The sequence below is a fragment of the Gigantopelta aegis genome, chromosome 8, assembly GCF_016097555.1.
Source record: "Gigantopelta aegis isolate Gae_Host chromosome 8, Gae_host_genome, whole genome shotgun sequence".
Classification (NCBI taxonomy): Eukaryota; Metazoa; Mollusca; class Gastropoda; order Neomphalida; family Peltospiridae; genus Gigantopelta; species Gigantopelta aegis.
The window spans coordinates 32347084-32368677 of record NC_054706.1 but is presented as its reverse complement, the minus strand read 5'-3'; positions in this window follow the sequence as shown (position 1 = coordinate 32368677).

Genomic DNA, 21594 nt, shown 5'->3' with positions numbered 1-21594 from the left:
GCTAGAACGACAAATAGCCCTATGGGCGGCCCACCGACTGGGATCGATCCTAAATCGACCGCACATCAAGCGGATATAGACAACAGATTGGCCGTGAGATATTTAATGGGTTCCAGATGAATGCTCCATTGCTAGTTGTGTATTTGTGTATGCGTGAATTAAAAAAACACCCACCTAATGGATATTTAAAATCAGCTTTTCGTTGTAATGCTTGAACGAGCATGGAGTGGATCAAATTATTCATGTGAAAATCAATGCATATTCAAGGAAATCGTTTATCATTACTTCGTGGCTTTTATACACTTATGCCTTCACTATATAATAAATAAACAAATAAAGTAAATGATTTATATCTCTATGTTATTAATGTTATACCGCAGAAGAACATTTGCTTTAAAAGTGCTTTATTCGGTTACAACAATGTCATATATTTCTGATTAAAACTTAATTTAGCTTGTTGAAATAGTAATTATTCATATACGATCGCGTCCATTATTTTCTAAATGCATAAAACTTTACAAATTCGTCCAACTCTGTGGAAGGGAGTAAACTGACAGGACAGTACGTAGTATGACATATACCAGTTGCAGAGTACTGGTGGGAACAGGAAAACTCAAGATGGGTCTTTACACTGAAAAAAAAGATCCCTTAAGATAATAACGGCAAAATATAGCGGTTTTTTCTTTAAGACCATATGTCAGAATTACCTAATGTTTGACATCCAATAGGTTTGATTGGTTGATCAATGTGCTCTAGTCGTGTCGTTAAAGAAAATAAACTTTAATTTTAACTTTACTGACTGACCTAGAAACCACGGGTATTTGATTACACTGTCGTTAAAACAAAACAAACTTTCACTTTAACTTTATCTATTGAGTTACATACCATGGGTATTTGATTCCACTGTGTGGGTATAAAGAATAATACATGAGTGGCCGTTAAATACCATTTATCTCACAACGAGTTGTTTTAAAATGTATCTAACGAGCGAAAGCGGGGCCCAGGGACCGAATTAAAAAAAATGTCTTAAGCTTTCTTAAACAACATAACATCGTCATTAATTGCATAGAGAATAATACATGAGTGGCCGTTAGATACCATTTATCTCACAACGATTTGTTTTAAAATGTATCTAACGAGCGAAAGAGAGTTTGTTTGTTTTTAACAACGAGTTGTGAGATAAATGGTATCTAACGGACACGAATGTATTATTGTATTTCTTACATATCCTCAAAAATCAGGTTTTAAGTACATTTTAACAACTTTTTCGACTAAAGGTTATTTATAGCCGTTGCACTTGTACCTAACTCACGCGTCTCAGACCCATGATTGTCAGGTTAACTATACGTCACAATGTAATCGATTTCCATCGTGTAGTTTTTCATTGTATATATGGCAGTGGTGACCTGGTCATCACCTAGGAGCAGCCAGTCTTATGTCTTAAAATTGTTAACACACGTACATGTGTAAACAACCATGAGTGACCAAAAATAATGCATGGTGTTCTCACCAACGGGTGTGTAAGAAATTTGATTACATTGTCATTAAGCAAAACGAACTTTAACGTTAGTTATTGAGTGGAATCAAATACCCATGGTATCTAGCTCAATATCTAAAGTTAAATTAAAGATTGTTTTGTTTAATGACAGTGTAATCAATTACCCACACACTATCTACACACAGACATGCGCGACAACCCATTTCCCCCAAATCACTACATGATAAGGATTTGCTCTTGCATAACGTTAATATGAGAAAGTTATTTGCGCTTTTGAAATCTAGAACATCCCCCCTAATGGAATTAATGAGGAATTCTTTACAGGAAGATATTGATGGGTCATTGGGTTAAAAGACAGAGTGGTGTGATGCGGATCTAGCGACGGTTCCTGACAAGAGTTTGAATACGACATTGGCATATTAATGGACAATCTGAGAAGTGGTTTTGTCTGGCGATTTATTCGCAGTTACAACACACACCGCAATAACGGTTACGTGACCTCCCCCGGGAAACGGCTAATTGACACGAGAGGGGAAAAGTTCACGATGATCGACGTTAGTGGAAATCTCGGGAGTGAGCAGTCATTTCTACAGTATAATTATAATCATCCCCTAAGCAACCACTCCAAAAACCCATAAATCCCCCACAATAGCAACAACGCAACAACAAACAACAAATCTACCTCCTCTCCAAAAACGAAAAACAACAACAAACAACAAATCTACCTCCTCTCCAAAAACGAAAAACAACAACAAACAACAAATCTACCTCCTCTCCAAAAACGAAAAACAACAATAAACAAAATAAAACAAACCAAAACACTAAACTAAAAAAAAATCCAAAACAAAAACAAAAGCAAAAATAAAATAAAATAACAAAACAAAACAAAACAAAACAAAACAAAACACAAAACACAAAATACAAAACAAAACAAACAAAACAAAACAAAACGAAACGAAAACAAAAACAAAAATTGAAATCGAAAACGAAAACGAAGGACGGAAATGGTTTATTTAACGAAGCACTCAATACATTTTATTTACGGTTATATGGTTAAGGACCACACAGATATTGAGGGAGAAAACCTGCTGTCGCCAGTTCATGGGCTACTCTTTTCGATTAGCAGCAAGGGATCTTTTATATGTACCATCCCATAGACAGGATAGCACATACCACGGCCTTTGATGTACCAGCCATGGTGCACTGGCTGGAGCGAGAAATAACACAGGCAATGGGTCCACTGACGGGGATCGATCCCAAACCGACCGCGCATCAAGCGAGCGCTTTACCACTGGGTTACGCCCCGCCCCTACACAGTATTATAACTACTGTAGTATAAATAAAGCATGTTGAACAACATCATAAACATCGCTTTTGCTAACTAACATATTTTTAGTTTCCATCTGTATATACCGGAACAAAAGAAATCATTTTCAAAGTAATATGTTCTTGATAAGAAAAAACCTTTAAAAAAACCCAAACCCAACAACATAATATGAAATTCTACTTAAAATAACACAAAATTTTATTACGTATAAAACGATGAAATGTCCTATTATACAAATTTGTTTCGTTTCATTTTTTGTGGTTATAGAAAGTGAACGATTCCTCGCCAAACAACTCATCGATATGGGTCCACTGTCCAAAACCAGGGCTGATTTCAGCCAGACAGAACAGAAAAACGTTCGCTAGACTGGTTTATGCGCTTCACATTAAAACAAATGACCAAATCGGGGACTAGTCAAACAGTTCGCGAACATTATCGTCGCTCGCTGTCACTGAACACGGAACAGTATTAATGGTTAGTGATTGGAGAGAGAGAGAGAGAGAGAGAGAGAGAGAGAGAGAGAGAGAGAGAGAGAGAGAGAGAGAGAGAGAGAGAGAGGAGAGAGAGACGAGAGACGGGGGCAAGGAGTGAGAGAGAGAGAGAGGGGGGTGGAAAGGAGGAAGAGAGAGAGAGAGAGAGAGAGAGAGAGAGAGAGAGAGAGAGAGAGAGAGAGAGAGAGAGAGAGAGAGAGAGAGATCGAAATATCAGGGCTTAAATACACCTATCAATAAAAAACTAGAATACAGACTCGACACCTAATAGATTTAAGACTAATGGCTTATCCATTACATTAGAGAGGCCGGTTACCGGAAGATAACGTAATAGCCTATAAATCTATATTTGGTGCCGAAGATTTTCTTTAAGCTGATAATATGTATATTCCTTTCAAAGACGTCGACGGCAAGTTGCTTCCATGGGCACTTGGCGCCGCAGTGCCCCCTGGTGTTTTAATGCAATTTCGAAATTTCATAACAGCAGACTGTGTCTGCTTTTCACTTTAACCAACCTGCGTTCCATGTGGCTTTTTTCAGCTGTTCGTAAATTTAATCATGATGGTATTATGTTTTAGAAAGGAATAATTGATTAACGACCCTTCAGCGACATTTGAAATGTCGGTTATTTTTGTCTCATTTGAAAAGGGAAACCCGTCGCCACCACATAGACTACTAGTACCTGATTAATGAATGTTTAACGACACCCCCAGCACAAAAATACACATCGGCTATTGGGTGTCACAAATGTTAAGTATATGAAAATATTATTTATATATATTTATGTAAAAACCACAGTGTAAGTATCTTCGGCATATAAAACAATATGCCTTAGTGTTTAGAAACTAGGGTAATGTCCCTTTAACTTTGGATGGAATTTAAAAGATTCCAAAACATTTCTGTTGCCAAATATATCATTTCTCGTCGGCTTAAGATGATCACACTCCAGCAAAATGTGGCGCACAGTCAGTGTACACTGACAATGTTCACACTGAGGGGGAGGGTCCTTCTTTAAAATAAAAGAATGCGTCAAATATGTATGGCCGATGCGGGCACGACACAAGACTACTTCATCCTTCCTGCACTGCCTGTAGGATGACTGCCACTCTCCCAGGACTGGCTTGACAGGATGAAGCTTGTTCGCAACCGCACCGTCCCAATCATCTTGCCAAGTCAAAAAGATATATTGGTTAATATGAAATTTAAAATCACTGTAGGGGACACCAACAGTGACACGGGGCAAGTTCAAAGCAGACTTGGCAGCAACATCTGCCTTTTTGTTACCCTTAATGCCAACATGGCTGGGTACCCAACAAAATATAACATCTTTATTGGCAATTGATAAAAAGACACACTTTCGTATCACCATTTCAACTAAGGGGTGCTTCAATTTCATGTATTGTTAAGTTTGGAGACACGAGAGTGAGTCTGTAAAAATAATATATTTGGATGCACACGAATCCTTAATCTGTTCCAGGGCTTTAATGATTGCCCAGCTTTCAGCAGTAAAGATTAATGCTGAATCGGGCAATCTCATGGAAATTATTGCGTCTGATGGAAAAACTGTAGCACAAGCCATAGAATTCCCATCCCGTGATCCGTCTGTGTAAATAGGAATGTAATCACAGTACCTCTCTTGGATTTCCATGAAATGTTGTTTATAAATAACTGTGCGATCCTTTTTTAGATGCACAAGATCGAATACAATTTTTGGTGGTTTGATACACCAAGGTGGCAAAATAAAATATGAAAGCGTTTCCAAAATGTCTGTTAAAGCAATGTTAGAAACTGATAAAAACTGCTTAATGCGAAGACCAAATGTTCGAATCATATTCAGTTTCGCATCAAATAACTTCATATATTTGTTATCAAACACCGCATTATGTGCAGGATGTTTTGGCATTGATTTTATCTTGGTAGCATACTGCAGAGAAAGCTTTGTACGTCTAGCACCCAGACTAGGTTCGTGTGCATCGACATACAAGCTCTCCTTTAAGTAGTAAATAAAGTATAGATCTTTAAAATTATTACTATTTATTTATTTTATTGCTATTATTATTATTTGTGTAGCCATTATGTAATCGTTGCGATGCCTTGTTTGTGTTTTGTGTTTTCTTTTATCAAACCTGCTGTCTAATTATCGAACACATAGAAACCTTTATTACGTCTCTTTTTTTTCTGGATCCATTATTCTTTCTTTTCTCAATAATATTTATTTCTGTTCATATTTAAATTGCAAAAATATATTTCTGTCGTAATATGTATGTATTTTGAAGAAGGCCTAGTAAGTTGTGTAACTTGTGCATAATCCATTTGTTCTTTAAAAAGCAATAAAATATGCTTCAATCAATCAAAAGCTCCCCACAGGAGATGTTTTGAAAGCACCAAGTCAAAGCCTAAGTCCCTGGTTGTGTATAGGATCTAGCATTTGCAAGTAAGACTTACGTGCTGACCCATACACAATGCACCCATACTTAAGTTTAAACCTAACTAAAGATCTATAAAGTCGGAGTATAACCTTTCGATCTGCTCCCCATTCAGTCTTGCCAATAACGTTTAAGATACTGAGGGCCTTCAAGCCCTTCTTTTTAACGTACTGTAAATGAGGAACAAAAGATAGCCTCCTGTCAAAAATAATCCCCAGATATTTGGTCTCCTCAACAACTGGAACTGTTTTTTTGTTCAGACACAGCTGAGGATCTAAATGGTGACCTCTTTTCTGGCAGATATGCATACAGACGGTTTTTGACTTTGAGAATCGAAATCCATTGTCAATTGCCCATTGTTGAAGTTTATTTAAACAAAGCTGCAACTGACGTTCAGTGATATACTCATACTGGACGACCTGTAGCAAATCTGAAAATCGTCGACATATAAAGAGCTATCAACGCCAGGTTTTAAACATTGGGTGATGCTGTTAATTTTCACGGAAAATAAAGTTATTGACAGGTCAGGTCAGGTCAGGTCAGGTCAGAGGGTTTTACATGCACAACCGGCCTCTGTGGCTCAGTGGTTAAGCCATCGGACTACAGGCTGGTACAGGGTTCGCAGACCGGTACCGGCTCCAACCCAGAGCGAGTTCTTAAGGGCTGAATGGGTACGTGTAAGGCCACTACACCCTCTTCTCTCTCACTAACCACTAACCAACTAGCAACTAACCCACTGTCCTGAGCAGACAGCCCAGATAGCTGAGGTGTGTGCCTAGGACAACGTGTTTGAACCTTAATTGGATATAAGCACGAAAATAAGTTGAAATGAAATGAAATACGTGCACATTCAGAACAAGCTGTTGTAGCGCACGCCTGTCATGGGCGCAGGTGTCGACTTACAAAATACAGTATAGCATATATGTATACATACAATCAATATCAATAATAAAATTGTAATGAGCCATTCTACAGTGAGTTGTGAAAGACTTCCCTAAAAGTATCTAAAAACAAATAAATATAGTACAGTTAAAACAATGGTAGCTCAAATAAAACAATAAGATGTATACAGTTAAAAATTGTACTTGAATCATCTCGTAATATATAAAAGGTATTTTTTTTATATTTAAAGGGATATTCTTGAGTTTACTCCATTGTAAGATGATTCCACCTTGAACTTATTTTGAAATTTTTACATATTGCTTTTATTCAAAATGTTAATATAATATTGTATTTAACTCTGATACATATATACATATACTCGAAATGTTAATATTCTTGTGATATTTATAGTTTGCCCAGCTCTTTACACCGTTTTAAGAATACCATGGCAGGTTTTGGCTGCTAAGATACATAAATCGAGACAGAATAAGATGAAACACGTTCTGTATGTCGGTGCAGTCATCATAATTAAAAAGTAATAGTTCTACAGTGTGTGGGTAGTTCTAACGTTATATCAAGCATATAATGGTCAAATAAATAGTATAATATAAGGTGTTTAATTTTAACGGATACTTTTTTTCCTGCATGAAATAACCCACACCTATACTGACATGGCTGTTTTCTTCTGGAAAAAGCCGTATGTGAATTCCCATTCTTGAGCGATTTACAGTAAAGCTGTACGATTGAACCTGGTGAAAATGAGTGTCAAAAGTGTATGTTCTCAGATAAAAATACGAACTGTTCAAGCTATTCCACTGCCTACAGCTATTGTCTTTCAGCACTCAGGTGTTCAATATACCAAGGAGGACGTATATCGGCAAGGTATCTGGGACATACACACAAAAACACACACACATACACGCACACACACACACACACATACACATATACACACACACACACACACACACACACACACACAGACAGACACGCACACACACACAAAGACACACGCGCACACACCTCGATCCTCCATCAATAAGGGACAGGAACTGGACAAAGACGATGACTATAGTCCTTTCCATAGTGAACAGCTTTTTTCATACTTTGGAATTTACTGTAAGTTATTTATTTCTGAGCCGACTGTTTTCTAAATTGTACACAAAAATAAAAACAGTGTAGGAGGATGGGACGGACTATAGGTATATCTTTGTAAGCTGTTCCCCTAGAGATACAAGTATCATGTTGGGAACTTCTTCATGAAATTTAGTGTACTACTCTCTTCGTGTGTGGTGGTAATTTTAAACACGGATTTAGTAATATGCTTTATCTGTTATTCTAACCGGCCTCGGTGGCGTAGTGGTTAGGCCATCGGTCTACAGGCTGGTAGGTACTGGGTTCGGATCCCAGTCGAGGCATGGGATTTTTAATCCAGATACCGACTCCAAACCCTGAGTGAGTGCTCCGCAAGGCTCAATGGGTAGGTGTAAACCACTTGCACCGACCAGTGATCCATAACTGGTTCAACAAAGGCCATGGTTTGTGCTATCCTGCCTGTGGGAAGCGCAAATAAAAGATCCCTTGCTGCCTGTCGTAAAAGAGTAGCCTATGTGGCGACAGCGGGTTTCCTCTAAAAAAAATCTATGTGGTCCTTAACCATATGTCTGACGCCATATATCCGTAAATAAAATGTGTTGAGTGCGTCGTTAAATAAAACATTTCTTTCTTTCTTCTTCTTCTTCTTCTTCTTCGTATGTGACACAGACCATGCCAAGACAAAAACAGCGTTATATTTAGTTGACAGTTAATAGTTGATACCACTGAAAGTGTATCTGACTAGCTGTTTAATTTTATACAAGACTACACAAGTAGCCGTTAGATACCATTTATCTTACCTGTTTCAAAGCGTATCTATGGATTTTAAGGTGAATTGCATCTAATGGGCACACATCTAGTATTCTACTTTTACATATCATCAAAAACTCGATTAAAAATAAATTCGTGTGTGCGCGTGTACGTCGTAAGTAAAAATCAGTTTCGGTACTGTTAATTTCAGTGGACGCTTTGTTTAAATACCTAAGTCAACACAGGCACGTGTGAAAGGGGGGGGGGGGTTCGGAGTGGATGGGCGTCCTAAAAAAAATCGTTTTTAAAATGTATTTTATGTGGGAGCATGACTCGACTCTTCCTATAAACTCTGTTCGCCTGTGTATATCCCCCACCCCCGCTAATATTCTTGTACATGCGCCTGCAACATCAGATTATGTTTTAAATTAACCTCTAACATATTGTCATGCGATATGACAAATCACACAGTGTTCTGTCAAATGAGTGTGCAAAATAAAAATATGTCATTACATCACTAGATAATAGCCTATGGATTGACAAAAGATCCATCATCTATAATCCATTCCATCCTCCTACAAAAATATTTGTTCGTTCTTTTTTCTTTTTTTTCTTTTTCGTAAATAATTTCAATTTGGTTTCACGTAAGAATAAAAGTAAAATTGTTTTGGAAATAATTTTTAAAATTACTATTTTTATGTGCAATTTAGAAAACAATCTGCTCAGAAATAAATAACTAGTAGTAAATTTCGTATTATGAAAGGGAAAAAAAAGGCGTTCCCTCTGGGACGGACTATAGATATTTTACCAGTGTGGTATTGGATATTCGTCTTATTTCCGCAGTCCATGCAATGCAGATTTCTTTTACTTCTCATAAGGATGTTAACAATGTTATCTGAAATACATTCTTGACGACTTTATGCATTAATGTGGCCATCTTGGAAATAACCGGAAGTAGTTATCTCTGAATGTGCTTTTATATCATTATTGATTACGTATCTCAGTTTGAACATATGGTGTAAAGTGTCATGCATTAGGAAGATGTGAACAATTTCCCAATCTGCCGCACTATTATAACGGCAGGGGGCGGGGCGTAGCCTAGTGCTAAAGTACTCGCATGATGCGCGGTCGATCTAGGATCGATCCCCGTCGGTGGGCCCATTGGGCTATTTCTCGTTCCAGCCAGTACAACACAACTGCCGTGGTATGTGCTATCCTGTCTGCGGGATGGTGCATATATAATTCACATTACGATGCTTAAAGGGACATACCCTAGTTTTTAAACACTAAGGCATATTTTTTTAAAACTATTATAGCCGTTTATGATAACTGAAATCATACTTTGCTTATATTTTATGGTTTAGATTATCCATTTCCGTACATTCAAAGTGTCATCCTGACGTGCGTCTGAGAAGTAACGGTTATGGAGTCGAGTTTTAGTCTATTTTTAGTGGGTATTTCACCATTTTAAAGTCACAGACTCATGTTTTACTCAATGGTAACGTTATCCAAATGTGTTACAAGTTTGCAGATTAACTAAACTTATTGTTAATTTTCATAGGTGTAAACTAGGGTTTGTATTATTTAGGGGAAAAAATCACAAAAACATAACACAAATAAAAAATAATAAAAAGCTTCAATAGGTATAATTACATGACGCGTAAGATCCATTTCGAATGCAGTATGATCTACTTACTTATCGCAAGAAAATTTTAATGACAGTCCCATGACCACTTAAAAATGACTGAAAATCCTGTGTACTTAAGACTGTTCAAGGCCGTACCTAGCCTAAAGGCGACGCCACACCATACGACTTACTCGTACGAGAATAGTCACGAGAATACACCGATTGTGACAAGACAACATTACGATTTCATCAGTTGTGATGCAATCGGCTGTTCTCGTTCGAGACACTCGTATCGTGTGGAGTCGCCTTAATGATATCTAGGGGACAATGAACAAACAAAACAAGAAGAAAAAATCACGACATGATAATAGTCTTCTGCAGCTAGACAAAATGACACGTTTTATTAATAAAGGTACGTTTAATTATGCGAGTGTGTATCTGTGTGTATGTCTGCCTTTGCGTGTATGCGTACGTGTAAAGGCACAACTGTACCCCGCCAACCCTCTGGTTACCATATTGGTGCTAAAACTAAGATCATATTGGATCATTCACGTGTATGTGTGTGTGTGGGGGGGGAAGGGGGGGGGGGGTATGTGTTTTGTGTTGTTTTGTGTGTGTGTGTCTGTGTTTGTGTGTTGTGTGTGCCGTATGCATGTATATGTGCGTGTGTCTGTGTGGGGTGTGCGGCTTGTGTGTATGTGTCAGCGTGTGTGTGTGGTGTGAGAGAGAGAATGAATGAATAAATGTTTAACGACACCCCAGCACGAAAAATACATCGGCTATTGGGTGTCAAACCATGGTAATGCAAATAAATAAAGCGATGATCAACATCAATATAAAAATTCAAGACCTAAACAAACACAGTGTATAGAACTGTGCAAAAACAAATATCACAGAATTTTACGGATACTGAATTTTACTCAAAACTTAATTTTGTGCTGTATTGGCCATTCTCAAAGAGAATGTTACACCCTGCACCACGGTGAGGTTACAGCACACGCAGGGGTGAGAGAGAGAGAGAGAGAGAGAGAGAGAGAGAGAGAGAGAGAGAGAGAGAGAGAGAGAGAGAGAGAGAGAGAGAGAGAGAGAGAGAGAGAGAGAGAGAGTTTGTATGTGTGTGTTTGTGGGGGTGTCAATGTGTGTCCGTTTGTGTGTGTGTCTGTGTGTATGCGTGCGTGTGTGCGTGCGTGTGTGTTTGTCTGTGTGTGCGTGTGCGTATGTGTTGGAGGTTGTGTGCCAGTGCGTGCGTGCGTGCGTGAGAGAGAGAGAGAGAGAGAGAGGGGGGAGGGAGAGGAGAGGAGAGACCGCCTCCCTCGCAATTGAGCTACTTCCGGTCCAGGGCCCCGTTACATGAAGCGATCTTAGTCCTAAGATTACCTTAAGCGCATAGCTACCCTATGCACTTAAGTTGATCTTAGGGCCTGGTGTTAAGAATGTAATCACATTGGATGCATTAAATGAATACTATTATTTTAAATAACAATTCTGGTGTTTCCCTCACTACCTCAATTCACGCATTTCTAGGACAGCTTTTACACAGTAAACCAAGTAAAAAAAAAAAACTGTTAGACATTTTGCTCCAAGCACGCCATTGCCCGGATATTGGCGCACCGTTTCTGATTAGAAACCTACGTGACTCTCATATTTCCATTCGTTACATACAAAGCGTTTAGATAATTAGAATACCAAACAATTACCTAGTCTTTTTGAAAAGCGAAAACAAAATTTATGTAACTGTCATATTGTGCTGTCAGGAATACAAAAGACTGCGATATTTTCTTGTAAAAATATCCCAAACGATAAATTTCTAGACGGGAGGGAATAAACGGTTTTTTGTTTGTTTTTTCATCTAAATTAAATGGCCTTTTTTATTTGCCGCAAGACAAATGACAGTCATTGATATCACGCTGACTTATAATTGGAACGGGAACAGAATATTATCATAATTATAACTGCAATGTTAATATGTAGTTAGCCTATCACTATGAACACATATGATCCGATGTTAAAATAGTTGGTTGAAAAACAAAACACCTTTATTGTGTTGTTGTTGTTTATTGTTGTTATTATTATTGTTGTTGTTCATGTAATTCCGAATATCTTTTAACCCTCATCAGTACACTGGGGATCCACATGGATTAACCCTTTCTGATTTTTATTCATGATACGTTTGTCTCAGAATAAATGGATATGGTAATTACGACTCCCTCATATTAAAACAAAAATGAAATAATGATATTCTGGTATAAAGATATTTTTATTGACATTATTGTAGTCAGAATTATACGTTTTTCCCTCTTAATGGTGTTCAACCGGACCCTAGAATACTATAGCAATCTCGTGCCATGGTTTAGTCATAAAGATTGGTGTAACAGTGTCTGGGTGAAAATGACATTGACCAAATATTTTGGAACATTATAACGACACAGATATATCGTGTTGTACTCAGTCGGCTTTGAGTCCATGTAGACCCCAATCGATAACTGTATATACACAGATCCTATGGTTGTATCAATAATCGTTGATCCTGGTGATGGCATATGTAGATATGATAACCGCGTATACATAAAAAGAAAGGGAACAATATTAATAACTGACTGATCAGAACAAGATAATAAAAAAACATACCTTTGGGTTCTGCATGGACCCCTGAAATATTGTTGAGGGTTAAAGAGTATTGTGATCTCACGAAGCGTACATCTTGTTATCAGACCTGTACAATGAAAACAAAGAAGGTTTGTTTAGTTTAACAACACCCCTAAAGTACATTGATTTATTAATTATTGATAATATTGGATAATATTGCAGTGAAGATACACACACGCAAACACACTGTTTATCTCCTGCTCCAACACAGTATTTGGTAATTTACAGTAGGAACTCAACTGAGATTTAATTGAATGAATGAATGAATGAATGAATGTTTAACGACACCCCAGCACGAAAAAATACATTGGCTATTGGGTGTCAAACTATGGTAATGCAAATAAATAAAGTGATGATCAACATCAATATAAAAATTCAAGATTTAAACAAAAACAGTGTAAAGAACTGTGCAAAAACACAAATATCACAGATAGATACTGAATTTTACTCAAAACTTCAATTTTGTGCAGTATTGGCCAAATGTTACACCCCTGCACCACGATTGAGATTTGTATTGTCAGTCTTACATTCAGTATAATAAACTATTTTGTTAAGCGATTAAAACGTATAACAGAGGCTTCTTATATCATTCTGTCTCAGTCCAAAATGCTTTACTACTTAAAATGGTTCCAGCCAGTGTACCACAACTGGTATATCAAAGGCCGTGGTATGTGCTATCCTGTCTGTGGGATGGTGCATATAAAAGATCCCTTGCTACTAATGGAGGTTTTTTTTAGCGTGTTTCCTCTCTAAGACTATATATTAAAATTACCATATGTTTTAAATCCAACAACCGATGATTAACAATCAATGTGCTCTAGTGGTGTCGTTAAGGAAAACAAACTTCTTATTGGATGTCAAACCAATTGTTCATTGTGACACACGTACTCTTAGAGGAAATCCTCTCCATTTTTAAAGTTTAAATGGTAATCTTGACTTTTAATAAATTGGATTATGGCAACAAAAAACACCAATCTAGCTGCTGTGTTAATAAACACGTATCAACAATTCGCATTCGCTGTCGATGCTAATGAAAAATAACGGCGGCCAATTTACAGCGTGATTTCTATAAGCCTATAGTATTTGCACAGACGAGAAATGAAGAAAACTGGAGCATAGAAGAACATCGCCAGAATTAACGCAGTCTTGATCAGATCAACACAAGGCCACATTTAAAAAAAAATAGTTAGTTAGCGTCATAGCCGTACGGGCTCTCAAATTGGTATGGGGCGGACTGGTTTTTGCCCGAATTAAAGGGAAAATTTCCGAATCTGGATAACAATATTTATTCAAATTTGCATTTCTATATGGGGATCCAAACGAATCACTGCGCATGTTTGCATGGATTACAACTAATATTGTGAGTAGAATGATGGATAAACACGATTAAAAAATTTTTTAACGATACCACTGGAGCACATTAATTAATTAATCCTCGGTTATTGGATGTCAGTCGGTTGAGTGTTCGCTTGAGGTGCTTGCGTCGCAGGATCGAACCACCTCGGTGGATCCATTCAGCTGCTTTTTTTTTCTCGTTTCAAACAGTGCACCACAACTGGTCAAAGGCCGTGGTATGTGCTTTCCTGGCTATGGGAAGGTGCATATAACAGATTCCTTGTTGCATTAGGAAAAATGTAGGGAGTTTCAAATGTCAGAATTACCAACTGTTTGACATTCAATAGCCGATTATTAAAAAATCAATATGCTCCAGTGGTGTCGTTAAACAAAACAAACTTTAACTTTTAACTATTCTTAAAGGGACATTCCTGTGTTTGCTGTAATTTTTAAGATGTTTTCGACTAACAGAGACTTTTTAACGATTGTAATTAGACATCAAATATATTTTTCTGCATAAAATATTAGTGGCTGTATATTAAACGTGTTTCTGGTCGTTCTAATATTTGTACTAGGTTCAATTTCATTTTATTTCCAAAAATATTATTTTTTCGTACGTACAAAATTATTTGAAGACAAAATCCAGTTTGGGCTTCTTACAAATATTAAGACGACATGGAACACATTGAATATACAGACACTGATATTCTAAACAAGAAAATACATTTAACATGTAAGTTTAATCGTAGAAATATTTTATTAGTCGGAAACATCTTACAATGCAGCAAACTCAGGAATGTCCCTTTAATTCAATGCTTAAATATTAAAAATATACAAGAGATTACAACTTTAAGATAAGTTTTAAAATATTAAAAGTACATTTGTAATACTTTTATTAGAATCCTTTTTCATCTAATGACGATCTGATTGGGGTTTGTTTTTGTTTTTTCCTGTCAGGAAATTCAAAATCTGCAAATGGTCTTGTCATGTTAGAACACGTTTTAAAGCACAAATTAACACATTACATATCCGATGAAGGCCAAAAAAAAAAAAAAAAAAAAAAAAAAAACCCCACCACCAAAAAACCACATCTTATATTACGAACAATTAACCGATTCTTGGAGCTGTAGCCGATTTAACATACAGTAAATTGTGATGGATATCTCTACCAGCAGAATGGTTCGTGCTCGCTGAGCTTCCTAAAGACGTCTGTCCCGTGATTTATGAGAAAATAATCGCGGAGAAATTTTTCTCATGCACAAGTCATTACCACGCCTGTTCTCGTCATTTACATACTAGAATAAACTTTAATTAAAAGTCATTTATTTCTCTTTTATCCACTAGAATTGCGCTTTTTTGAAGATTTTCTTATAACGACAAAATGCAAAACATTAACAAAAAAATGTGTATCAGATCGTGACATTAATGACATCGTTATCTAGCTATTGATTATTTGTTCTTTCATTCGTTTTAATTTATATTCTTGCTAATAGCCAGTTATTTAGGTTCAGGTACACTATCCTGGACAGTTAAAGTTTGTTTTGTTTAACGACACCACTAGAGCACATTGGTTTATTAATCATCGGCTATTGGATGTCAAACATTTGGTAATTTGTGACACATATAGTCCTGTCCTGGACAGATGCAAATGGTTATACAGCGTAACCCCTCTAAACCTGAAACCCTTGAGACGAAGACAAATATCCGGTTTTAAGAGGGATTCGGTTTGGAGAGGTTAAGTTTTGTTTCTGGTTTTTAAAAAGGGACTCTGTAAAACGTCCTGTTTTGAGGGAATTCCGGTTTACAGAAGGTCCGGTTTACAGAAGGGTCCGGTTTACAGAAGGTCCGGTCTTGAGAGGTTTCAATGTAATTGGTATTTACTAATGGTACTGTTGAGGTGGAATGTAGCTCAGTAGAAAAATGATCGTCTGATGCGCGGCCGGCCTAGGATCGATCCCGTCGGTAGGTCCATTTGGGTTATGTCTCGCTCCAGCCAGTGAACCACGACTGGTATATCAAAGGTCGTGGTGTGTGCTATCATGTCTATGGGATGGTGCATGTAAAAGATCCCTTGCTACTAATGGAAAAATATAGAGGGTTTCCTCTCTAAGACTATATGTCAGAATTGCCAAATGTTTGACATCCAATAACCGATGATTAATAAATCAATGTGCTCTAGTGTTGTCGTTAAACAAAACAAACTTTATCTTTTGAACACACCACCTATAGTCCTTTCCATCCTCCTACAAATATTGTTTTTCATTTGTAAGTAATTTCAGTTTGTTTGTTTAATCCAACTGAGAAAACAATCGGTTTAGAATTGAATAAATTGTAGTAATGCACCGAGTACTGACCCTTGGGGTATATCAGCCGTTAAAGTACCATAATTGGATAGGGAGCCATTTACTAGAACCCTTTGTGATCTCTTTGATATGTAATTGTTTATCCAACTAACTAAACGTCCTGTAATACCGTAACGCTCTAGTTTGTAAATTAAACCTTTGTGTCAGACTCTTTCAAAAACTTTAGACTGCACAAAAATGTTCCTTGTTATCGAGAAATTCACAGATTTTTGTATATAGTTCAATTAATAGATATAAAGCGCTATGCTTAAGGCGGTAAGGGCATTGAAACTCGTAAAAGAGATTGTTAGATAGAAAACAAATTATAAAGATGTTTAAAAACGATTCTTTCAAATATTTTCCAAATACAACTGATCTGATCAATGATATGGGTCTGTAGTTTGTGGGACAACTTTTTAGATAGTGGTTTTATATTAGCTATTTTCCAGTTCGTAGCAAATGTCGATAAATAAAGTGATTTATTGAATGGGCTAATAACTATAGAATTTACTACTTGTTTTAAAGGTTTTTTGGCTAAGGTCATCGGGACCACACGCTTTATTGGAAGGTAGAGATTTGTCTGTGGTATATCAATGGCCGTGGCATGTGCTATCCTGGCTGTGGTATATCAAAGGCCATGGTATGTGCTATCCTGTCTGTGAGATGGAAAGAAAGAAAGAAATGTTTTATTTAACGACGCACTCAACACCTTTTATTTACGGTTATATGGCGTCAGACATATGGTTAAGGACCACACAGATTTTGAGAGAAAACCCGCTGTCGTCACATAGGCTACACTTTTTAACGACAGGCAGCAAGGGATCTTTTATTTGCGCTTCCCACAGGCAGGATAGCACAAACCATGGCCTTTGTTGAACCTGTTATGGATTACTGGTCGGTGCAAGTGGTTTACACCTACCCATTGAGCCTTGCGGAGCACTCACTCAGGGTTTGGAGTCGGTATCTGGATTAAAAACCCCATGCCTCGACTGGGATCCGAACCCAGAACCTACCAGCCTGTAGACCGATGGCTAACCACGACGCCACCGAGGCCGGTTGTCTGTGAGATGGTGCATATAAAAGACCTCTGGTAGCGGATTTTCTCTCTAAGACTAATATGTCAAAATTACCCAAATATTTGACATTAAATGACCGATGATTAATAAATCAATGTGCTCTAGTGGTGTCGTTAAACAAAACATACTTTAACTTTTTAACATACCAACTTAGAGCTCAGAACCGGTGCTGGGATAAAAAGTTAAAGTTTCTTTTGTTTAATGAAACCACTAGCGCCTATTGATTACACTGTCATATGACCTGAGGGTTATTGTTTATAGGCCTTTTTTCTTCCCCCTACTAATAAGCGAAATTATTTAGTTGCATTTTCATTGGTAGGCCTATGTATGAAAGTGTTGTTGTTGTTTTGTTTAGTTTTTTAAAGAAATATTAATAAACAAGTTTAGCAGAGACTCACTGTTGTAAAACGTTTATGGAGCCCGTTTAAAGAAATATAATACAGGTATATATATATATATATATATATTTCTTTAAACGGGCTCCATATATATATATATATATATATATAAACGGACAAAACTCTTAATGAATTCAAAAACATAATATTATATTATGTTTTTGAATTCAATAACAGTTTTGTCCGTTTATTTATAAAGATTAGTTTAATCTTTACATTGTAAAACTAAACCGCTGCAAATTGCAAATAATATATTCCATACATCCATCATTTATATTTACAATTTTAGTCCCTTTTTTTACAATTTGTGCACATTAGACAATTTCGATGACATTTTACTAAGCTCCAGAGTTGCATTTCAGTTCGTTTTATGTAAATTCCACCCAAAACCTTCCATTATGGCGTCAGTTAGAATGACATTTTAGTTTCGGGTTGACGCAATAACTACTTCATCAATCAATTTCTGTCTTGTTACTGCAGCAGTGTGGGCGACCAATTTCTGCACTGCAAAGAACGAAACGATAAACAACGATGCAGCTCAAATTATAAGCAAATCATTGTGTCATTAGTTTCACGCCACGCCTTGGTCAAAACAGTCTACATGAGTGTACACGCCAATATATAAGATTACTGTCATATTGCAACCGTAACACAAGGCTATGAGATAAATCACATATTATATAAAAACACAATTATGCAAAATATCCATGACACAAGTATGCAAATGACTAAAACAACATCTGGAACTGTTTTCATTAAAGTCGCAGAACCTGGTTTAAACGCGTGAAAAAAAGGACACGAATTTAGTTAAGCTACAAACCTTAAAGGGACATTCCTGAGTTTGCTGCATTGGAAGATGTTTCCGACTAATAAAATATCACTACGATTAAACTTATATATTAAATATATCTTCTTGCTTAGAATATCAGTGTATGTATGTTCAATGTGTTTCTGGTCGTCTTAATATTTGTAAGAAGCCCCAACTTGATTTTGTCTTCAAATAATTTTATACGTACGAAAACATACTTTTTTAGCAAATAAAATGAAATTGAACCTAGTACAAATATTAGAACGATCAGAAAAACGTTTAATATACAGCCACTAATATTTTAGGCAGAAAACTATATTTGATATGTAATTACAATCGTTAAAAGTCTCTGTTAGTCGATAACATCATTAAAATTGCAGAAAACTCAGGAATGTCCCTTTAACACATATGGATAATGTTACAATAGAGTGAAACAAGAGACTGTGAAGTTGAAACGGGGAAATGCCTTTAGAAAAAATACAAATGCATTTTGCAGTATTAGAAACATCAGGATGACCGGAAACACTACAGATGTACGGAAATTAATAATCTATAGAATAAAATTCAAGTACAAGTCATTGATATAGCATGTATATATCACAAGCAAAGGAGAGAGAGAGAGAGAGAGAGAGAGAGAGAGAGAGAGAGAGAGAGAGAGAGAGAGAGAGAGAGAGAGAGAGAGAGAGAGAGAGACAGACACACAGACATGCACACACACACACACACACACACACACACAACACACACACATACACACACACAAACTTTAATCATACACACACCTCGGGAGAGAATTGATACACCACACTGCCACATATCAAAGATTACTTTGACATACACACATGGTGTCGTTAAACAAAATAAATACAGTTTGTAGAACTGTCATTCCTCGGGATGATACACCATCGTTCGTCTATAAGAGGACTGCCACTTATAGATTACTTTGACAAATCTCAACCACAGTCACATTTCTGCACAACACATTAGACATCTGAACAAGCCCCTGTGAATCACTGACAAACCCGTAATGATACCAGCTGTTGCACTGGCGAATGATGAACATATCCTGTCCCTCTCTTAGCAGGAGGGGCGAGACGTAGCCTAGTTGTAAAGTGCTCGCTTGATGCGCGGTCGGTTTGGGATCGATCCCCGTCAATGGGCCCATTGGGCTATTTCTTGCTCCAGCCAGTGCATCACGACTGGTACATCAAAGGCCGTGGTATGTGCTATCCTGTCTATGGGATAGTACATATAAAAGATCCCTTGCTGCTAATCGAAAAGAGTAGCCCATGAAGTGGCGATATCGGGTTTCCTCCCTCAATATCTGTGTGGTCCTTAACCATATGTCTGAAGCCGTATAACCGTAAATGAAATGTCTTGAGTGCGTCGTTAAATAAAACATTCCTTCTTCCTTTACTCTTAGCAATAATTCAATTATTACATTTGTATCTTATTTTTCTTCATTTTTGAACCAGCTCACTTTTCAGAATAAAAACTATAACCACCAACGTGTGTGGGGTTGTTGCGTCCACAAAGGTCTTTTTTTATTTTTTTATTAGAGATATAAACATAACATTATTTAATATCTGCTACCTGTACTTCATTCATTGGCCTCTTTTTTTTTTGCGCATCCAGTTACAACAATAAGCAACTAAAAAAACTTAAGGAAGCCAATGTAATTGAACATTATAATGAAAAATAAAAGCACATGCATTGATTAACAAGAATAGTATATCGTAAAAAAAATATTCTTTTGGAAAATATGAAAATAAAAGGAACTTCACAACAGTCACAAATAACCAATCACAAAAGCTGCGGCGAAGTCGAAAATAGACCATTCTGAACCTGATCAAATGGGGTAGAACTAGAAAGCAAACCAGCTATTCTTTCTAATTAATATTTTTTGTACTTTCCACAGAGAGAACAATACGTCCTACGGTCTTTAATAATGTAATCCTGTCGCGAACGCAATGATTAGAACGAGGAAGAAGAAGAAGAAAGTAAAGTTGTTGTTTTTTAACGAGCACATTGATTTTTTTATCTTATCATCGGCTATTGGACGTCAAATATATGGTCATTCTGACACTGTTTTTTTTTTTTATAGAGGAAACCCGCTGTCGCCACATAGGCTACTCTTTTACGACAGGCAGCAAGGGATCTTTTGTTTGCGCTTCCCACAGGCAGGATAGCACAAACCATGGCCTTTGTTGAACCAGTTATGGAACACTGGTCGGTGCAAGTGGTTTACACCTGCCCATTGAGCCTTGCGAAGCACTCACTCACACGGTCAAAAGAAGAAGAAGAAGATGAAGGAGAAGAAGAAGACGAAGAAGGAGAAGAAGAAGATGAAGGAGAAGAAGAAGACGAAGAAGGAGAAGAAGACGAAGAAGATGAAGACGAAGATGATGATGAAGAAGAAACAACAGCAGATCTTTTCATAGCGGCAAATGCTCAAAACATTAGTGCTATATGAGCATGTTAAAATATATCGGCTCATAGCTGCCTAACCCTAACAAATAAATGGGACACTGTACTAGTGAGCTACATCCTGTTGCGCGTTCAGGAGGCCGAGCGCTCGCGAACTATTAGACAGCTACCACCCGTCTTCTGTCACATCACATCCATCTAACATTCAGCTCACAACAACAAAAAACAGTCTAGCGAGCGACCGCGATTGCTTGCCCCCCCCCCCCCCCGCTCTATATCAAGTCCTGCAATGTAAACCATAGCTGATGTCTTAAAATCTGGTTCCCGTAAAATATGTCACACATCGCACATCGCTGCAGACCAACAACAGTTTCTTATAGGAATATATTTTACAGACGATCGGCCACGGACTGCCTCCGCTCTATATCAAGTACTTCAATATTCATCATAGCTGATATCCTAAACT